The sequence below is a fragment of the Taudactylus pleione genome, unplaced genomic scaffold (genome assembly GCF_031769625.1).
Source record: "Taudactylus pleione unplaced genomic scaffold, aTauple2 ptg000006l, whole genome shotgun sequence".
Taxonomy (NCBI): Eukaryota; Metazoa; Chordata; class Amphibia; order Anura; family Myobatrachidae; genus Taudactylus; species Taudactylus pleione.
Genome location: NW_028284409.1, coordinates 19,176,950 through 19,184,451, shown reverse-complemented (window position 1 = coordinate 19,184,451; position 7,502 = coordinate 19,176,950). Strand labels below are relative to the sequence as shown.

General features: G+C 51.0%; 1 non-coding gene across 1 annotated transcript; it reads left to right on the top strand.

Annotated features, from left to right (window-relative positions):
- Positions 1-1,934: 1,934 nt before the first annotated feature.
- LOC148543108 (5.8S ribosomal RNA) lies at positions 1,935-2,087 on the top strand. The gene has a single exon (XR_015872788.1). It is a non-coding gene; the product is annotated as a 5.8S ribosomal RNA (ribosomal RNA).
- Positions 2,088-7,502: the final 5,415 nt, after the last annotated feature.

Genomic DNA, 7,502 nt, shown 5'->3' with positions numbered 1-7,502 from the left:
AGCCAGGAAGTGAAACATTGGGGCACAGTGCAAGAAGCCTCGAAGCACCCCCTGAGCCACCCTTCTGATCGATGTGGCATCCTATGTCTCGGTGGGGAGGGACAATCGTACGGCCGGAACCCAGGGCTCCCAGCCAGTTTACAGGCAAACCAGACCCTCCCTCAGCCATTGGCGTGCCCGGTCCACCAGGTGTCTGCCTCCTGCTCCGACCCTCACCGGGGATAGCAGGGCAGGTGGACCTGTCTGACTCTAGGAGGTCATGGTCTGCACCATCCATCTGCCCCCTCAGGCATCTGACACTGCCAGGGCTTCCAGGGAGGCATCCTCACTCCCAGGTGAGGCGCTAACCCCGGGGCACTGGTGGAGCACACAAATTCCCTGGAACCACTCGAAACAGACCTTTTCCCAGAGAGGGCCTGGTGCACCGACTGTCGCCCCGATGGCACGGCACCCACATGCAGAGGTCCGAGGCCCGGCCTGTGGAGAGAAAGGCAGAGAGATGGTGCGGCCCCGAGAGCAACTGAGAGAGAGAGCAAGATGAGTCCCTGCGGCCAGAAGGCGAGAGAGATTGAGCCACGGAAATGAGAGCAAGGGCGGCCGAGATCGACACGGAAGCCCGGGTCAGGGGTCAACCACGCTCCGCATTTCTACACCCTTTTACCCCCCGGGACATTTGGAATCCGGTTAGGCATAGAATAGGATGCGATGGTTGGGGGAGCAGGGTCCCCTGGGGGCCAACGGCCTGGCCTCACCCTGGCAGTGGGGATTGGTGCCGGGAGGTCTGAGGCATCTTTTCAACTGCTGGGTCTGAGGCGACATTTCGACTGCTGCCTATCCAACCACACAACCCCAGGACAGCTTGCACTTCCGGTTTCCCAGTGAGCGGGTTGTCAGGTGAGGTGTAGAAGAGGCGGCTCCTGTCCTGGAACAACTCCGGTTCAGCAGGCCTAGGCCGCAACTCTGACTCTGAGCTCCCCCCCTTCCATCTTGCCCATCACTACTACCGATTGAGGTACTGTGATCGGTCCAGACGGGGTTGGAAACGGCCCTGGCAGAGTGCCAAGAAGATGATCAAACTTGATTATCTAGAGGAAGTAAAAGTCGTAACAAGGTTTCTGTAGGTGAACCTGCGGAAGGATCATTAACGGCCAGGTCCAGGACTGCAGGGTTTACCGGCTGGAGCAACACAGAGAGAGGGGGGGCCTGGATGGCATGCAGATGAGGTGGGGTGTGCAGTGACTGGCTTTGGCCCATGTCCTGGCAGGCACCCCCTCCCCCATCCCACGGCCAGGCCCAGAGATGCAGAGCCAATGAAAGATGAGGCAGCATGGAGTGATGGAAGTGGGCCGAAGGAGCGCCGCCATCCTGGACCCACCGCCCCCACCATGGGAGGGTACAGCCACTGCCTGGTGTGACGGGGACCCCGGATGGCTGCCCTGGAGTAGACAAAGCACCCGCATTCCCCAGATGCTCCCAATGGACGGGGGCCTCTGTGCCCCTCCCCGCGACACAAGGGGCCGGACGGGTGGCAGGGGGATGGAGACCATGGTGGACCGGGGAATGGCCATGGGGCACATCCTCCCCTCTGAGCTGGCCACCCTGCTGCCAGCCCCACCAGCGGGTGAGCCCATTCCCAGAACACAGGTCCCCTCCAGGCTGATACGGGTACCGCACACCTCCTCGCCTGCCCCAGAGAGGTGGGAGGAGGTGGTAGGTCGAGAAGACCCAAGATGTCACACCTCCTACCAATGGCGCCACAAGGGCTGTATGTGGGTGGGGGATGGGTCCTGTGAGCCGCGCACTGACCCCCATACCCCTGAGGGATGTGGCAGATGTGTACCAGGGCCCCAGGGCGTTTGGTGTTTTTTACCCCAGAATGCAGAGTACCCCTTCCAACCATGATGCAAGTCAGGGAAAAATAGATAAAAAGCCACGACTCTCAGTGGTGGATCACTAGGCTCTCGCGTCGATGAAGAATGCAGCTAGCTGTGAGAACTAGTGTGAATTGCAGGACACATTGATCATCAATATTTAAAATGCACCTTGCAGCCCCAGATCCTCCTGGTGCTACACCTGTCTGAGAGTCGCTCCCCCATCGATCGCCCACCCGCAAGCAGGCCATCGCAGGCGGGCTGCCTCCATTTCCCCCAGGGGCTGTGGCACCGGCCGGCCTTCGTCCCCCCAAGTGCAGACCCCACCTTCCCCTTGCTGAACCCAGCATGTCGGGGTGAGAGGGCAATGGTTGGAGGCAGCGAGGTGGCGGCAGGGTCCCCTCGCCTCAACCGCTCTTCTGACTGATTCTTTAGATCAGACGTGGCGACCCGCTGAATTTAAGCATATTACTAAGCGGAGGAAAAGAAACTAACCAGGATTCTCCCAGTAACGGCGAATAAAGAGGTAAGAGCCTAGTGCCGAATACCCACCCGGCGGGCACGGGCGATGTGGCATACAGGAGACCAGGCCCACCCCAGCATCACTCAGGGGCTCAAGTGCTTCTGATCGATGCCCAGACCACAGACGGTGGCCCCTGGTGCAGTGGGACCCTCTCTCCCCAGTCGGGTTGTTTTTGAATGCAGCCCAAAGCGGGTGGTAAACTTTATCTAAGGCTAAATACTGGCATGAGACCGATAGCGGAGAAGTACTATAAGAGAATGTTGAAAAGAACTTTGAATAGAGTTCAAGAGGGCATGAAACCATTGAGAGGTATGGTGGGATCCATGCGGTCCACCTGGAGGATTCAACCCAGTGGGCTGACGTGCTGGCCGCCTTGGGTCATCAGAACCCCTAGCCCACTCCATCCGTCCCCCTAGCAGGGGAGGCCGGCCAGCCAGCCATGGGGGGATGCAATCTGGTGTTACAGCCTCCTCCTGGCGAGAGTAGTCATTGTTGCCCAGGGCTGAGGGAGACAACTGACTCCGCACCCTCCCCCTTTTGAACTGTCCTGCCCTCGCCTCCCTCCCAGGGATGGCAGGAAGCAGGGCAGGAAGGGGGGATGGGATCCCCCACTCCTGGCACGGCTTTTCACCAGGGCACACTTTCCTCAGTGCATCCTCAACTGCACCACGCTGCCAAGGCAGGAGGGCCCATGACCACCGGCGCCAGTGGCCAGCGGAAATGTTGATGGCCCACCCGACCCATCTTGATATATGAACCAAGGAGTCTAACGTGCGCAGAAGTCAGAGGGTTCGCAGCAAAACTCTGCAGCACAATGAAGGTGAGGGCTGGGGTGACCCCAGCTCAGGTGGGATCCTGAGGAAGATGACTGTGCTGGTGGCCCCATCGGCAAGGTGGAGCAAGAGTGCGCGATATTACCTGAAAGATGGTGAACTATGCCTGGGCAGGGTGAAACCAGAGGAAACTCTGGTGGAGTTCTGCAGTGGTCCTGACATGCAAATCGGTCATTCGACCTGGGTATAGGGTCTAAAGACTAATCGAACCATCTAGTAGCTGGTTCCCTCTGAAGTTTCCCTCAGGAAAGCTGACGCTCCAAACAGGCACAAACCCCATATGCAGTTTTATCCAGTAAAGCAAATAATAAGAGGTCTTGGGGCCAAAACAATCTCAAACTATTCTGAAACTTTAAATAGGTAAGAAGCCAGGCGCACTGGCCTGGAGCCAGGCGTGGAATGCGAGCACCCAGTGGGCCACATTTGGTAAGCAGAACTTCAGCTGCAGGATGAACTGAATGCAGGGTTAAGGCACCCGATGCCAATGCTCATCAGACCCCAGAAAAGGTGTTGGTTGATATAGACAGCAGGACAGTGGCCATGGAAGTCGGAACCTGCCAAGGAGTGTGTAACAACTCACCTGACGAATCAGCTAGCCCTGAAAATGGATAGTGCTAGAGCTTTATCCAGTGCTGCCAACACACTTGTCCAGTGTCCATCTGCTCCAGTGCTGTCGACGCAACTGTCAAATGTCCATCTGCTCCAGTGTTAAAAAAAAAACATTTTAAAAAAATAGAAAAGATAAAAAAGTAAGAAAAAAGAAAAAAAACAATTTAAAAAGTCAAGAAAATTTTACAATCTGTAAAAAGCTGTACCTCAGTGTGTATCTCTAACACACAAGTACTGTGATGCTGCAGGCCATACTCCAGTGTGCCCATACATGTACTGTGATGCTGCAGCCTGTACCCCAGTGTGTATCCTTAACACACAAGTACTGTGACATTGCTGGCCATACCCCAGTGAATCCATATAAGTAATGTGATGCTGCAGGCCATACCACAGTGTGTATCCCTAACACACAAGTACTGTGACGCTGCAGGCTGTAACCCAGTGTATCCATATAAGTACTGTGTGCTGTTTGGAGCATTGCTGACTAACATTTTGTGTAAACTGCTATCATGTCTGCCACTGCAGTGACACTCTTGTTTCCTAGATGTGCCATGTTGGAAGTTGCACTGTCACAGCCACTGAAATCTTCTACATGTGGTTAATGAATCCCAAAAATGTCCAGAAATTGTTAGGGCCACAGACAGCATCTCCTTTATGCCCCTTTCATTTAAAAAAAAAATTCTGAACCACTAAGTTGATTGGGTGGTCAAAACATGGTAGATATTTTAAATTTAGTATATGTGCTTTATTGCACATCTGAGGGAAAGGAGACACCCTCAGTCTGGATTAGCACCCTTCCTTATTGGTTTAAAAGCATGATGTCAGGCAATGTATATGCACACTGGTTTTAAGCACAATTCTAGGTAAGTCCTACAAGTTATATACTGTAGTGCAACTTTGGTTCATTTTTGGGGCGTGCGTCCCCCTGGATTGCTTTGGTTGATCTGTTTCAAGGCATCTCATTATAACACATTTTTCTTTTATAACACATTCTAACCCTTCACTGTTTGTTTATATACATGTACTTCACTTTTTTATTTTCATTCTTTATATGCAGCTGTGGCTGCTCTTAACTATCTCTTTACACTGCACTTTTCTTACTATGGTGGTGCCCTGGGGCAGCTTGGCTGGGCCAGTTTGGGGGGGGTCCTGCAGTCTGGATTTGAACCCTAGTATGTTAGGGACCTACCCTAAAGAGGTTACCTGGATATGGTGGGTAGGCCCATTACCTTGGCCATGATTATGCTAAAAACCTCTATTGATTGCAAAATTTGATTGCATTTATATATTATCAATAAGTTGGAGTTGTGCACCTGAGATTTGTCTATTTCAGATTTTCAAAATTACCCATTTTTTTAATTGCTCCTCCAACCCATCCTAACTTGTTGCACCTGGACTGATGAATTGATATTCTGGTATAAATAATAATTCAGCTCAATAATCTCCTGCCTCTTTTGTATGTAAGAGACTCTAAGCAGAATAACGAGATAATGTGGATGGTGGGTGTCATGCGAGAGACCAGAAATATGAGCAGCAGCATGAAGCATATTTCTGCCAGGATGTGTGCAATAAAGTGCAAATACGTTTCATATAATAATTAGTTGTGTGTATTGGTCACATACATACATATTTACATGGTATATACCCAGGTGCACCACAAATTAACCGGGCCCAGGCTTGCTCCTCCCTCATACAACAAAGCAGCCCAGCACACGCTGCTAGGTTGCACTATGCGGTGCTGCAAAAATGTTGGGTTTTTTATTCTAAGGGGTGTGGCCATGCCTCCCACTGTTAGGCCACACCCCCTTATTCTCCACGGGCCTGGCATGGCTCTCGCACCCCTGTATATACCATGTGTAAAGCAGGCTGAGATAACCTGAGGTACTCCTCCCGTTGTTGACAAACAACCTCCAGCAGGCCAGGTAAACAGCACGGATGAGGGAAGAGCTGCAGGCTGCTTTCCACTGATGTAACTGCAAGTCTTGGTCCCATTATCCCCAACAACTTCCCAGAGCACACAAAAAATGTCTGTTTACAGTGTGTACTATTGAACAACTCCACAAGCAAGGCCACCACATTTCGATTAGATGTATAAAAAAAATTCAGCATTTATGGGCTGAATCAATATTCAATCAGAATATGGCACAAATTGGCTGCCCTCACTGTGTGTTAACGATAGGTGCTCTGAAGAAGTCACTCAGGTGATCAGGTTTTAGGTGGTTGGTTCACATAGGATGGACACAAATGGGCTTCAGTGAGTCTGCTCCCATATACACCCCAAGAATCTCTGAGCTCAATTCAGACCTGCTCACTAGATGCGTTCGCATGCAGCCAAAGTATGCAAAACCCACGATCGCACTGCAAGGCATTAGCACTCCCACATGTCTTGGCATGCGATCGCGGTGTGTATTTAGATGCCCACCAGCCTATCGTAAGACGCCCACTTTCCCACATCATCTCCAGGAAGTGTATGCAACAATTGGAAACATCGAGAACAATCAGAACCATATGGCTGACCATACCCTACTGCAAGCACTGCGAGCGCTTCAGTGTGTAATTCAACCATGTGATGTGTACTATGGCATTCGCACCACCACACCCCTGTTTTCATTGACCATTCCCTGTCACCACCCATAAATTGCTTGTCCTGTCACTCATTCTAGCGAGCTGGGTATGCGCAGCGAGCGAACATATCCTGATTGCATGAACTAGTTTGCGCACGTACACTGTGACTTATACATATGCACGGATTGGAAACATCTGCAGGCTGCGTGCAAATGCAGCCTAGTGTGCAGGTCTGAATCGGGCCCTCTGTGAGATGGTGCAGACAATGCATAATATCTTCTGACAAACTCTCTGCGCTCAAATAGCTATCCTTTTCCAGATCAACAATGTCTTTCAGGAACTGAAGAACCTGATCCTACATTGATCCTCCCTCAAATTTTCTTCAGATTCAAAAAGTTTAAATAAATTTACAAACAGATCAATTCTAGTTCTAGTTGTAGTTCTACTGTTAAAGACAATGTTATCACTTCTATTTTTACAAAACACTTTACATAATTAACCCGCCACCCTCTAGGGGTGTCGGGGATAGCCCTTGGCTATCAGCCCAGGCATGGGATGCCATGGAGAGGGGAACCCCAGTGATCCCCAGCCTTTGCTGACTAGCAGTCAGGCATAATACTTTGGCTGGGGGACCTGGTAATGGGTTCCCCTGGCTGTAGCATTACACCCCTGCTAGAGTCCAGTGCTGGTTAAGACAAAAACATGGGACCTACTCACTTTGGTCCCTGTATTTCCAAACCAGGACCGGCTTGCTGAGCCCAGTGCTGGTTGTGCAAAATACAGGGGACCCCTATGTCTTTTGTCCCTTGTATTTTCACAACCAGGACTGGCTCTGAAAAGTCCAGGGCTGATTGTGCTTTTAGGGGGGGACCCATGTAATTTTTTTTAATTTAACACTTTACAAGCAATTTACACACAGATGCATGCATGTACAGTATCTCACTGATCTATGCATGCATCTGCATCATTCATACCTGCTCATGCTAAAATCGTAAACATGAAACAGGTCTATTTGTTTGGGGATTTGAAGTACGATTTTGAGTGGGATTTGGTGTTCGATTTGTATATGTGCATGTAAAATCAAACATCAAATCACTGCTC